This window comes from Pteronotus mesoamericanus, unplaced genomic scaffold (assembly GCF_021234165.1).
Source record: "Pteronotus mesoamericanus isolate MK-2021 breed Mesoamerican mustached bat unplaced genomic scaffold, CSHL_Meso_final contig_220, whole genome shotgun sequence".
NCBI lineage: Eukaryota > Metazoa > Chordata > Mammalia > Chiroptera > Mormoopidae > Pteronotus > Pteronotus mesoamericanus.
In genome coordinates, this window is record NW_026555091.1 from 8,228,465 (window position 1) to 8,242,630 (window position 14,166).

Sequence of the window (14,166 nt, forward strand, 5' to 3'; positions counted from 1 at the left end):
GCTAGATATGATATGATATGATATGATATATATGTCATTGGCTCTTACTGATTCCCCCAGTAAGGATTTTCGTAGTCTATTCTTGCCTAACATCACAGAATAAATCCATTATTTCTTTTGAGAAAAGCCTTGAAATTGGATGATTATTATGCAAATGTTTTGATAATTTGGCAAAAGATTCACCCAGATACCTTCAAGTCTATTTGCTCTTCCCCCAGGTCGCCGGGTCAATATTCAGGGTTGTAACTTTGGATCAACAGATAGAATATTCCTTTAGAGAGTTAGAATTCACATACCCACGTCCCTAGAGAGGGAAAAAATCACTTTGAGCAAATGGTGCTCAATTATCTCTCTTGTACTTTAGCTTTCGTATCCGGGCCGCGACAGACCTATTTGATGTACATTCAAAGCCAGTGCCGAGGGGTGGGATCCACGGGAACGGGAATATCCATCTGGCCCGGCGCCGGCAGCCTGGGCAGCCGGACACCGCTCCGCGAGCCTGCCCCACGGCCTCGCCCAGCCTGACGTCCTGTGCAAGAGGAAACGCTACACCGTGGGACCGCGCGGTCTCTCTGCTCCACCTCCCTCCTTTCCCCGCCCTCTGCGTGTGTGAGTTGATGCAATTTTAACACCGGCTAAATGACATGGTAAGACTGTGTAAAGCAGGGGAATGTATAAGCACCTTACCTGGTGAACTCTAACTTCCTGACGAGTTTTCTGCCCAATAAAATCAAACACGTAAAGAGATGGGAAAACACCTAGACCTTGGCAAGTCGCCAGGCATCAACGTTAAGTAGGAATCCAGTCTCCGCTTACCTGCAGTGGCAAGCTGGTTTTCTGAATCTGGTCAGATCTGGAGCTCCAGAAGTATAACAATGAAATCACATGTTCTTCAATAAGTTGCCTTTGTCATCAAAAATAAAATTGCAAAGGAAATACCGAGGTTCTAAATAAATGGCAACGTTGGTGACTAAGGCAACATTTGAAGAGTAACAACTGTGATTGGCTCATCACAAAATTCTACGGCTGTTGTCAACAGGTGGAGAACCAAGATTCTCTCGTGAGCGGCCAGTGGGAATCCAATGTCCCCGGCCACTCCGCCGGGCCCTGGGCAGCGCCCACCGAAGTCCACACCACGTTTCATACAGGTGGAACAAGTCATTCCATTCCTAGGCTTTCACCTTAGAGAAATAACCATAAATATGAACGAAAATGTAGCTAATAGGCTATTCATTGCATATTGTTATTGATAGCAGTGAGTGCCTAAGTAAGCAAGTAGGTAAAATAATCTAACCAACCCCCCCCCGAAAAAGGGAACACGGTCAAGTCCCCTTGTGTATTGCGCTTTTCTATTTCCCACGTTGCCCGCTTCGCTCCCCCAGCGCCAGGCCCCGGGGGCACTTGTCCGCCTGGCCCCTGCACCCACGCCCTCTGCTTGGAGCCCTGCACCTGCCACCTGGCTGGCAACTGCACCACACGCGTCGCTGGGTCCATGTCCACTGTCCCAGGGAGCCACCGGGCCCAGCCTCAGGGAAGGGACCGGCGAGTGGGGACACCCTCCCCTCCCCCGCACGGAGCTCCTCCAAACTCATCAACACTGCGTGAAGGCGCTGAGGTCCGGCCGTCCTTCTCTAACAGAACGCTCTCCATCGTCCCTCCCCACGTCCCATCAGACACTCCGCGGGCTGTCGGTCCACCTGAGCCACACCGGCGCCTGGACTTCGCCGTGAGGTGTCCGTGCCACCGCTCACTCCTTGGCACCCAGTGCAGGACACAGATAAGCGTTGCAGCCACACCGGTGGGGCCTCACAGGGAGCCGCTGCGAGAGCCCGCAGGGCGGCCGACGGAGCGCTGAGGACGAGCCTGGCGGGCGCGCTTGTGAGCGGCGTGGGGGCCAGACCCGGCCGTGGGGCATCAGGGGAGCAATGCCGGAGGGGAAGGCGCCAGGGGAGGAACACGGCGGAGTGGCTTTTCTGACCCAGAGGGGTCATTGTGTTGCTCTTTGGTGCACAATTAACTAGGCTAGGGCAGAGACGCCCTGTAGGAGAAATCGATGGCGTGGGGTGTGGCCATTTGAGGGGCTGTGAGGCTGGCCAGTGTGGGGGCGGGGGGTTGGAGCAAGGACGGCATGAGCGATAGTCTCCGAGGATGCCGCAGGGTTTGCTGTCGGCTTGCCCTTCACGGTTGAGGACCTAGGAAGAGTAAACAACCCAAGAGACAGGGATTTGGACGGACGGAGGCGAGCGGGCGGCCGGGGGCACGGACGTCACCGTTCTAGGACCCGGAGGACTTCCTGCTGCCCCAGAGGTGATGGCCAGCTCCACGCGGTGGCCTGCCGAGTTCTGGTTCCCCGCCAGGCAATCAAACGTTACCCTGCGTGTCCTTGCGAAGAAGGTCTTTCGTGAGTGGGATTAACGTACGCAATCGGTTGACTTTATCCGAAGGAGGCTGTCCTGGTGACCTGGGGGGCTCATCCAGTCAGCGTAGGCTCTAGTTAAGGACCGAGGCTCCCGGAGGAAGCAGTAACCCCTGGGGACCCCCAGCCCTGCGGGCCACACAGGCCTTTCCATCTACCTGTGTGTCCATGCGTCTGTCTGTCCAGGATCCATCTGTCCGCCCATCTATGTGTCCGTCTATCCATCCATCTATCTGTATCTATCTATCATCTATCTTCTATCTACATCTACCTATAACTATCATCTACCATCTATGGATTTATCTATAGACAGCTATCACCTATGTATCTACCATCTATTATCTATGGATTTATCTGTCTCTATCACCTAGGTATCTATATCACCTCTCTGTATCTATCATCTATCTATCTATCTCTTCATCTATCATATGTCATCTATCCTCTAACCTGCGGACTCTCTTTCCAAAACGGACCCCTGACCAACACGCCAGGCTCTGTCACGCTGGCTGAGGTCCTCTTCTCTTTCACAAAAGGACACATCGCCCCACCCTCACTGAGGAGCGGCCCCCACAGAGAAGACTCCCTAGAGGAGGAACGGGGCTCCTGGGCCGTGAGAGCCCCCCACCTGCTCCCAGTGCCTCTCGCCACTCCGAGCACCCCCCCGCCCCCGCACCGCCCCCGTCCGACCTGCTCTGTGGTGGAGCTCCTCCGCCAGCCCCCAGCGGCACTGTCTCCGCATCCATGAGGGTCCGGCCGCGAGGAGGCTGCGCACCTGCACGGGCTGCACGCGTCCCCCAGGCAGAGGGGCGCTGGCCGTGGGATGTGCGTGGCCAGCAGCGCGCCGGGCACTGCCAGGAGACTCCCCGTGATCTGGGCAGAGCCTGGGTGACTCTGCATTTTGTCCCCGCTCCCCCATGACGGGGGACGGTGGAGAACAGCATTTTAATGGCTTGGAAGCTGTCCCCAGCAGAACGATCTGAGAGAGGATTTTTCAAGGGTTACATCACTAAGAGACCAAACAAAGGCACAGTGTCTGGCGGCAGCCACATGACCGCCCTGTGAGCTGTGTTCTCATGATGATGCGGCGGGACGCGGGCACACCTCTGTGTCGGTGGCGCAATGACAGCGCACGCGGAAGTGAACGCCCGGCCCCTCAGAGCTGGGACACCACCCGCGAGCCCCAGGAACAGAGCCCGCCGTACCTTGTGGCTTGTCCTAGAGCAAACCAGCTAAGCTGCTCTGGCGCGCGGTCGGCACATCACACACCTCGCCCCACGTGGCCCTCACAGGAGCCCCGTCCGACGAGCCCCGCCGAGGTCCTTCTTGGACAGGCGGGGACCCCGGAGGCCCAAAAGCCTAGCGGGTTCGACCAGCCACAGAAGGAGAGCGCCACGAGGGGCCACGCCGGGTCTCGTGATGCCAGAGGCCCCGCCCTCTGCTGGCCGCTGAGTCGGAGGCAGGGGCAGCAGACCCGGCGGCCTCGCGTTGCGTTCGGCCCCTCTCCCAAGACGTTCCTCGTAGGTTCAAGAGCCGCTTTCTCCAGCCGCTCTCACGTGTTTGGCCATCTTTGCTGGTAGCCGCTTAAGGACCAGCGGCGCCTGATCTGAAACTGGCTGTCCTGCGATGAAACCATGCCCTCGGGAACCCACACGGAGTGTTCCTTCACATGGTTTCCCAGGTTCGACGCCTCGGGCTTCCAGCGCCGCCTCCGCCCGCCGCCGGTCAGACCCCGGCCAGCCCGTCTGTCCTTGCAGCCGGCGGCACGGTGCCGCCGCGGGTGACCAGTCCCGGGCCCTTTCACCCGCCTCCTGCGAGCTCTTCTGTCGCCTTTGGAACTCCGTGACCCCGGGCGCACGTGAGTCTCCAGGGCGCTCTGCGTGTAAACCCAGCCTTCTGGCACCTTCCCCGAGAACACAACACCACTCTGCCATCTTTTATTCATGCGCTATTTAAATCTGAGCTCTCGGGGTTCCGGGCCGGCTCGCAGTTCTCTTTCCGTGGGAGCCCTGCCCCTGACCTTCTACAGGATCGTTCTTATCGCCACGCTAAGGCGTCGTGGTAGATCTGCCCGCTTCCCGCGTTTTGACCTGCGCAGCGCAGCGTCGTTAACCGTAGGCACTGCGCACCGCTGACGTCCAGAACGTGCCTTCGGGGTAACCGGAACTTCAGGCTCCCCAAGAACAAGCCCGCCCCGCACTCCGCAACCACCATTCCGCTCCCTGTTCTGCAAGTTCGACGGTTCTCGGTGCCTCCTGGCAGCGGAACCGCGCGGTGTCTGTCCCCCCACAACTTTCCCAGGGACAATGTGAAAGTCACAGGAGGGCCAACGTTTAAAACTGGAAATGTGAAGAACTTCCAGGGAGAGGAAACCCGCCGGGAGAAGGCACCGCCCCCCGCCCCCCAGCGTCACCTCCGCCTACCTGGGCTCCCCGCGCAGCCCAGTGCCCGTTTCTGCACACCTGCGTCCTCCACGCACGTCTCCCACGTCCCTGACAGCGCAGTTTTCTCCATCCCAGAACTGGTTGCCCCTACCAGTACCTAGAAACCTTTCGTGGTGCCGACCCCCGGCCACGGCCACCCGCGATGCTCCATGACAGGGTCCTCTGTGCTGTGAGGCCGCTCCCATTCACCCCCAAGCACCTGCCTCCCACGTCACCTCCGCCGTGACATCCGCGGGTAGCACCTGCACCCCCTGAACGCGTGCAAGTACATGCCACCCCACGGGAGCACTTGCCCCCTAGAATCCTCGTGCTTTGTTACCAGCATGTCCCACCCCTCACTGAGCTCCCCTGTTGCGTGGATAGTATCTCATCTGCGTCCCTCCCGACCGCATGGTGCGGTGGCCGTCCTTCGAAGTGACGTGGATGATCACAAAATCTCTAGGACGGGGACAGGCAGGGAGGGGTTCCTCTCCCTGGGCCTCGCTGCTTCGGCCTTGGCAGCGCCCGCTCTGTGCCTGGAGCTGGCGTGGTGATGCTGGGTGCTCGCTCTGCTCTGGCTCCTCCTCCTGCCGAGGGGAAGGGCAGCCTGTCGGCCGGCCGGCACTTGGTAGTGATAAAAGGTCTCCTTTTAGACAGTGAGTTCACTTGTTCTGAAGTCATCCTTGGCCGCAAACGGCAGGCTCATTTACAAGGGAAATGTGGTATCTCTGAGAAGCCGCACGCTTAGGAGTTTATAATTTGCCTGGACCGATGACTAAGGTCTCGAGGTTTCGCTGCGTATCTGAGCGGGCGGGGGCGGGGGCGTGCTGGCAGACAAAGGCTCCTTTCACTGCCTGCGGAGGGTCGGCGGAGACCACCGGGAGCACCTGTTCTCGGCGAGGCGCCTCCCGCTCACCGGGGTGTCGGAAGCAGAGAAGTTCCCTGCGCTGGCGTGGACCCCGCGGGGTGAGCAGGCTCCGCCCCCCGCGCCCTCACTTCCTTGCTCCCGCCCCATTTCTTTCAGCGCCTCAGTCAAGACTTCCAGTTACAAAAGATAAACTCATCTTGCATGCCTTTTGGCGAAGTAATGAAATTTGGGGCGGGTTTTTGGAGCATCCCCAGCACCGCCAAAGGTAGGACACCTAGGCAGGATCCAGAGGGAGCCAGGTCCCCCCAGCACCTCCATGCCTAAGTAACAGGCCAAAGGAGGAGCCAGGGAATTGGAAAATGCTTTGAAAGGAAAGACAATGAAGATACAATGTGTCAAAGCTTATGGGGCGCAGCTAAGGCAGTGCTTGGAGGGAAATGGATAGGGATCCATACCTGCATTAAAGAGAAGAAAGGTCTCAAATCAATAGCCAAGGCTTCCAGCTTAAGACATGGAAAAAGAAAGGGCAGAACGCAGCCGGGGAGGCAGGCAGGGAGGTCCCAGGCGGCCACCATGGGAGACGCAGGCTGGCAACTCCCAGGACAGTTGCCCGGGGGGTCCGGAAGGAAAGTTGGGGAGGGCGAGCAGAGGAAGGGGAAAGAAAACGAAGTGAGGGGACAAATGAACAGGAAGACAAACTCCATCCTCTGCGTCAGTCAGTGACTGGGGGAAGCCACGCCATGTCCGTGGCGGCCAGTGAGTGCCAACGTAGCCGACTTCAAATTAGACCCTGAGAGAAGCGCCCTGGGCCCTCCGTCTCCTGCCTCACGTCACGCGAAGCGCCTGTTCTCCGCTGCTGACTGACTCTGCCGCGACGTGCTTGCGCTGCTCGATGAAGCGGGTGCGGACGCCCGCAATGGCCCTCGTGGCCGTGGGCCTTTCGGGAGGTGGGGAGGAGCCGCGGGCAAGCGAGAGCCTGCGGGTGAGAGGTCATGCTGAGTGTGGCGGTGGGTTGAAGTATGTCCCTCCCGAAGATGTGCTTGAACCCCAGCCCCCGTCCCTGGGGTAGGACAGTATTGGGAGGTAGGGTCTTCTCAGATGTGATCCACTGGAGGCCAGAGTGGGACAGAGCGGACTCCAAAGCCAGTGGCTGCTGTCCGTAAGAGAAGAGGAGGGGACCACAGCGGTGGAGGGGCTGCCTGCTGGGGAGGGGCCGGAAGGGGCCACGTGAGGGCCGCCGCATCCCAGGAAGGGCGTCAGAGCCCTCGTGCCAGGGAGCTGGCCCGAGGCGCTGCCCGGGCAGCCCTCACAGGTTTGTCCACCTGAATCCATGGGGACCGAAAACTCTAGGACCACCCCTGCCGGCCCTGAGGTAACTGAGACCCTCGCAGCCCCACGCCCAGCGCCCCCTGAGGGCGGGTTGTGGGGGGCAGGCGTCGCGACAGCCCCGTCGGCGGCCTCTGCACCTGTTTCTGCAGAGCGTCAGGGCCTGTCCTGGTTGCCTGTGGCCCCGGGGCAGACGCCATTCCCAGTGTATCCCAGGGAATGACCGATGGCAGCCCATGGGTGCGCGGAAACCGGGAGGCCGTGCAGGACCCAGGCCGAGGGAGCACGTCTCCTGCCACCAAGGCGCTGTGCCTCGTCTTGTTTCCTGTCCTTCGACGTTCCTAGAATCCATTTATTGCATACGTAAGTAACTCTTCCATCCCTAAATGTCGCAGTTGTCAAGAATAAGTACACGGCTCGATCTGCCTCTTGCCAAGGCGGAGAAAATCCCGATTCTCCCCGCAGGAATGAGCAGCGGCCACACGCATCCTCTGCGCTCTGTTTGTGCGGGCCAGGCCGGGGAGCCACCGCACAGGGATGCCTGGGGAGTCCCACCGTGGCCGGCGCACAGGAGGGTCCCCGGGAGGCCTGATGCCCACCGCACGGCCAACCGAGGCGGCGAGACCGGTGAGGTTCCAGGGAAGATCTCCATTCAGATTGACGGAGTGGATTTCGGCTTTGTGTCACTGGGAATCTCAGGATTTATTATGCCAGAGGATAAGCAGTAACCTCGACTTCCACTCGGTCAATATTTATCTCACGAGTCGATAAATCTCCTGCAGTACCTTCTCACGAAAGCCAGCAGCGTCGGATCCTGGGCTGCGCGCCCCAAACACCCCTCAACGTGCCGGCTCCTTCCACAGCGAGCCCGCGGTCAGACCTGTGACGTTGTCCTGGGGCTGCTTTATTTTTAGTGACTTCAGCCAGGCGGTGACCGCAGGGCCTTATCCAAATAACCTGCCGTGGGTGGAAATTACAGACTCAGCTTCGTTTTGTCTTCTTTTCCACTGTTTTGACCCAAGAACCATCTCCTCTTTTTCCAAAGTTTTATAAAGGTGATCCCAGACACTAAGGTGGGACCTGGCCCGGGCAGGCGGAAAAGCCTCCCTGCCGGTGAAGGGGACCCAGGGTGCCCGTCACGCGGGTGCCTGTCGCTGAAGCTGCCATTTTTTATTTTAACAGGGCAGGACCTCCTGCAAACCTCCCATAAGCTCGGAACCCACTTTTGGTGTTTGCTGGTTGACTACTTTGCTGCTGATGAAGGTGCAGTGAGGAACTCAACAGAGTTTTCCTCCTCTAGCTGGAAGTGACAAGGTGGCGTGTCCCCAGGTGACTTACCTTCTACAGCCTGAGGGACCCGCCCTTGTGGGGATGCCCAGGCGGCACCCCGTCCGCCTTGTGCCAGGACGGGAGCCACGCCCCGGTGTGTAACTGCACCAACACTAAGGAGCCGATTCCCGGAGAGGGTTATTTTTTTAATTTCTTGAGTATGTCCTCCCATAGTTTTATGGAGATTTTACATTGTGCAATTTAAGGTGCTGCACAATGTAACGTGTGCAATAGACACCACATACGCACAGTGCTTTGAGATGTGCGTATGCAGTGAAATGGTCACCGTAAAGAGGAGAGTCAGCATCTGTCACCCCATGTAGCCGCCACCCTTGTGTGCCTGGATGTTCGTTGCTGCTGTTTCAGTTTGCTGGGTTAGCCTAGGTGTTGAGCGACGGCTGGTGTCTTCTGGGGACCTCAGACCTCCGAGTGGCATTGGCTCATCTGTCCTCTCTGTTCAGTCGTCACAAGCTAGAAGGCCCCCTGGTTATGGCAAACCCTCCCGGGCCCTCGTGTGGCTGTGAATGTGCGAGCGGGAAGCTCTCTGCCCAGGGCGGCACCGCCTGGGACTTCTCATTGAAGAGGATGCGCGTTTCCAGGCTGTCTTTGCAAACAAAACGTTGGACTTCGAGTAGAAGAGAAAAGAGCTCTGTGGGGGCTGCTCAGAGAAGGTCCCGCAGTATCCTGGGCGCCTGTCCCCTGTCCCCTGGGTCCTCTCCCGCTTGGCAGAGAGCCGTTCTAATGGGCCAGTCGATAAATCTATGGATAAAGACCCGCGTTTGTGGTGGGGAGCTTTCTTCCTGACCGCTGCCGACTTTCTGCCAAGTGCTAATCTAGGAAGAATTTTTTTTTTGCCTGGTCTAAGTCACGTTTTCATCCATTAGGATGATGTTATTGTTTGCTTTTGTGGGTTTCCTTTTTGGAGGGGGGAAGGAGGGGCATATTTATTTATTTATTTTAGCCAGAATTGCCAGAGAAATTAGGTTATTAATGTGACATTCTGTTAAAGCCAAGATATAAATGTAGAGTATATCAAGATGATCCCAACTAGCCAGTCAGTCGTTTGATGTAGAGAGAAACTCCCCAGATACTACAACGCTTCCTTCCCAACATTTACGTTGAGAGACCGCAGCAGATAAGGGCAAAGGCTCCGGCAGCTGGATCACGGTCCCATCTCTCACCATCCAGCCCGGTGACTTCGGGCCAAGGGACCACCACTTAGTGCCTGTTTCCTGCTAGGTAACGCGGAGATCGTTGTAGCACTAAGTGTGGGGCTGTTATGGGAATGAGCTAATAGTTGAAAAGTGCTTGCGATGGTGCCTGAGGCGTGGCAAGTGCTCTCTGAGGTGTGTGGCAAATAAGCCTTGTCCCAGGGATGATGTTTGGGTGCTAAGCCCCTGCTCTCAGCCAACCACCTCCCGTGCCAGGTCACAGGGAACTCTGACAACAGGTCTCCAAGGCGTGCGGCGTTTTGCAGGCGAGAAACCAGACCCCAAAGAGCGTGGGCGGTTTGTATCAGGTGGGAGGGCAGCGGCAAGCTCTGGGGTTTGGATGCAGGTCTTTTGACTCTAAGAACCCTGATTGTACTTTTACTATAGCATTGCTCTTCGTAAGATTCAAAAGCTACTTAAAAAAAAAAATCCTCACCTGAGAATATTTTTTTTTATTATTGATTTGAGAGAGAGAGGAAGAGAGAGAGAAACATCAATGTGAGAGAGAAACATGGATCTGTTGCTTTCTGTACGCGCCGCGACCGGGGATCAAACCCGCAACTTTCTGGTGCACGGGATGATGCTCCAAGCAACTGAGCCACCTGGCCACGGCTCAAAAGGAACTGCCATTGAGCAATTACTATATTCCTGCCACCATCACGTATGCTAGCTCCATGACCGCAAACCAGCCCCCTGAGGGTGCCCGTCCCATTTCCAGGCAGGACCTGGGGTTCCTGGAAGCCAAGGTGCCTGGGGGAGTAGTAGACTCAGGTTCCAACTCAGGGCTCCCGAGACTGAAGAAGGTGAGTCCCTCCCGCCTCACCCCGAAGCCATGCGGATTCCCGTGTGCGTGAGCGACTTGCACATTGCGACCCTCTCATCCCCGGCTTTTCAGCTTGAAAACGTTGAGGCCCACAGAGAAGCTGGAAGACAAGGACAGCGAGCAGCCTTCCACTAAGCTCAGCAGTTATTGTGTTGTTTTTAAACATACTCGGCGGGCCAGGGAAGGTCCTTAGAATGTACGTGACCGGGGCAGTATTCACAGCCCGAGTCTCCCTCTCAGGGCGCGCAGACTCTGCCCTTGGACTTGGGGAGCTGACCTGAAATCCGGGTTTCTGGGGCGGGGGGTCTCTGAGAGGAGGTGGAAAGGACCGCTCACATTTCTGAACCTTTGGGTTTTCCTTCTACAAATTAGAGCAATTTTAAAAATATTTTAGTATATTTTATTGATTATGCTGTTACAGCGGTCCCATATTTTTCTCCCCTTTTTCCCCCTTCACTTTGTACCCCGCTTCCCCCCGGCATTCTCCCCCCTCCCAGTGCATGTCCATGGGTCACACACATAAGGTCTTTGGCTTCTCCATTTCCTATACGGTTCTTAACCTCCCCCTGTCTATTTTGCGCCAACCAATCATGCTCTTAATTCCTGTACCTTTTCCCCTATTTTGCCCCTTCCTTCTCCCCACTGGTAACCCTCCATGTGATCTCCATTTCTGTGATTCTGTTCCTGTTCTAATTGTCTGCTTGGTTTGTTTTTGCTTTTTTTAGATTCGGTTGTGGATAGCTGTGAGTTGGTGGTCATTTTACTGTTCACAGCTTTGATCTTCTGGAGACAGCAATTTTTTGATGTGGCTGCTCCACGTGGGGTCCACGAAGCGTGTTAGAGACTCCGAACCCCTACCCCGCACCGACCGAATCAGGGGTCCCTTTCACAAGCCCCTGATGGGCCTCCCACGCGGTCAAGGCTGGGAATCAACGTGGTGGGACCCAGTCGCGAGAGGACAAGAGCAAGCGCTTCCTGACCACCCAGGCCCCGCGTGGCTGTTCCGTCCCCGCTCGCCCGCGTGCTCAGGCGCCGACCCGTCGCGATGGCCAGCATCGTTTCAAGACTGGCCGACGACGTCAGGGCAACGTCTGGAGTTCGTTAACAGGTCTCGTAGGTAAGGGGGAGGCCAGGCGTGCGCCCCACCGTTCCAGCAGAGGAAAGTGCGGGCAGGGACCAGCAAGAGGGGCGCCCAGCAGGCCTTGACCCTGATCCCCTATGTCTTGCCAGGTCCCAGGCACATCACGGCGGAACGACCGAGCTCGAGCTTCAGGGGTGTGGGGTGGACACGTCACCCCTGTCCTGTCTTATTGTAACCACGTGGTGAACAACTGAGGGTACAGGAAGCGCTCTGTCCTCATGACAGGGAGCGCCACCGTGGGCAGGCGGGCTCAGGGCAGGGCATCTCCGGACGTGGGAGAGCAGAACAGGAGGGGCCCACCTGAGGTCGCCCTGAAAGCCCCGGAGCTGGGCGGGGAGGCCTTCGGCTACCAAACGCTGAGCCCGGGCTGGCCTGTGTCTCTCAGTCGCCCAGGCAGAGGGCGGCCTCGTACTGCAGGGGGCGCTGCTGCCCTTCCCATCTCCGCCCCGGGGCCGGGCAGCGGCCTGGTCACCTGGGCGTGCGTTTGCGTGTGGGCTCCGGGCCTGGCGGTGTGAGTTCCCCGGACCGCGTGGGGCCCTGGTCGTGGGGCCCTGGTCGTGAGGCCCCCAATGGGCAGGCTCTGCAAGGCACGGACAGGCTGTTTAGCTCTGAGAAGTTGCTAGACGCTGGCTCCTTGGGGCTGGATTTCTGTGTGAGATGTTACGGGTCAGGCCGATGTCTGGGACACCCCTGCCTCTCCCGTGGGTGCCCGATTCTGCAGTTCGGGGTGCGGGGGAATCAAGAGTCTATTTTTCACAATTGCCCCACGTCCTTTTTCCGATCAAGCACATGGGTGAGATGGGAAATAGAAAATCTGATTCCCACAAACAACACCTACAGGTCCTCTGAAGTCTCGCCTGGGAGAGCCTCCCTCCTGGAGGGCTTGTTAGATAGAACAAGGCCGGTGTCCCGGTCCCTCCGGCGGGAGGTCTGTGGCCCCCCAGGTCCCCACGGGATGCCCCCCCCGCCAGCTGGACTCTCGCTTCAACGACAACGAAGCCAGGCAGCAGCGGGCGGTTTCGAGCCCCTTCACGCCCTCCGTCTCCCTGAGTCCGGGCGCCTGCAGGACTCTCTGGTTAAAACCAGTTGGATCTCAGGAGTCCTGTGAGTGATCCCTGTGGAAAGAGGGACAGAGCCAGGGCTGTGGACAGGAGGGGGCGGGGCCCGGCCGGGGAGCCGCCAGAGAGCCCGCGACACCCACCGGCCGCCGCTCTCCCTCTCGCCCTCTCTCCCTCTCTCCTACTCTCTTCCAGGGGTGCCTTTGTCTCCCGGCCAATCCGCGTTTTCCTCCCTCATCGGGTTCCACTCCTGACTCACCTGTGACCTCGTGACACTGTTTCGCCACCACCTGCACGCGCACTGCACAGAAGGCCAGGTCTCTCCGTGGTTCTCAGACGACGCTCTGAGGCAGGAACGGGGGGCCGGACCCTGTCGTGCCAGGCTCCCATGGGGCGGACAGCGGCCCTCAGTGCCCCCGGCTTCGGCAGGGAGAGAGGTGTGGCTCATCACATTCCTCAGGGCCCTCATCCGAGAGCAGTAACTCTGAAATGAGAAAAATGTCGAGAGATTGCAAGTGCGCAGCGCTACAGTGAATCCCACGTTTTCCCACTCGGTCCTTCTCTGTCCGCCCCGCTGCCTCGCGCCGTGTCTGTGGCGCTGGGCGCAGCCAAGGCTCGCAGGGCGCCCCGCGGGGAGCACCAGGAACCAGAGTTACAGCGGAGATCGGGGCCCACGGGGCCGCTGCCACAGGGAGCCCGCCTCCTGGGCTGGGAGAGCCGGACGGGGCACCCAACCTCATGGGCCTGAACCAGTACCCAGGGCCATCTCGGCCCGCAGAACCCGCCCCGGGACATGCTCGCGGAGCCCTGACGACGCTGAAGCCTCGAGGGACTCCCACCCTTCCCAAGCCTGTGCACCACGTTCCCTCGCCAGCAGCTCTGGAGCCCAATAAAGCAAGAGGCCCCGGGAGAGGATCCCGTGCCCTGCGGTGTTGGGGCGTCTCCCACACCGAGGCCATCGCCGCAGGGATGCCAGATGCAAAGCAGGCGGGCCCGCTCCCTGCGGCCCCGGAGTCGGGGTGGCCTGGGGGGTGAGCGGGCGCGAGGCGGGGCCGGGCGAGCTGACGGCGGGGGCAGGGGGCACGGCCGGCCGCGAAGCGAAGATTTAGTGACAACAGTACAACCTCGGGGGCCACCAACGGAGGCCATGAGAAGAGATGCCCGGTGTCACCCCACTTCTCTGTTTCTTTATTCGCTCTGCGTCGTCCGAAGGCACGTTCGCCCCCGCGTCTGCCGCTGAGCGGCTCCTGCCCCCGGGACACGTGAGCACTTCGTGTGTCCTGTATTTTGCTGTGTATAATATGCAATTTTTTTGCCCAAATTTTTGAGGGGAAAAATAAGAATGCACATTACACATGGGTAATACTAATTCCCTATCTATATAAATGTTTTTAACTCTTTTATTCATGCTTATGCATTAAAAGTGTAACTCTAGAGAGCAATAATAATATCTGTATGTAAAACACCCTGGAATACAATCATCGGATTTGTTTCTAAATATAAATACATAAATTGAAATAAAATGACATTTTTTTCCTTGAAGTCTGGGTCAGCAATGCGGGTGCGCATTATAC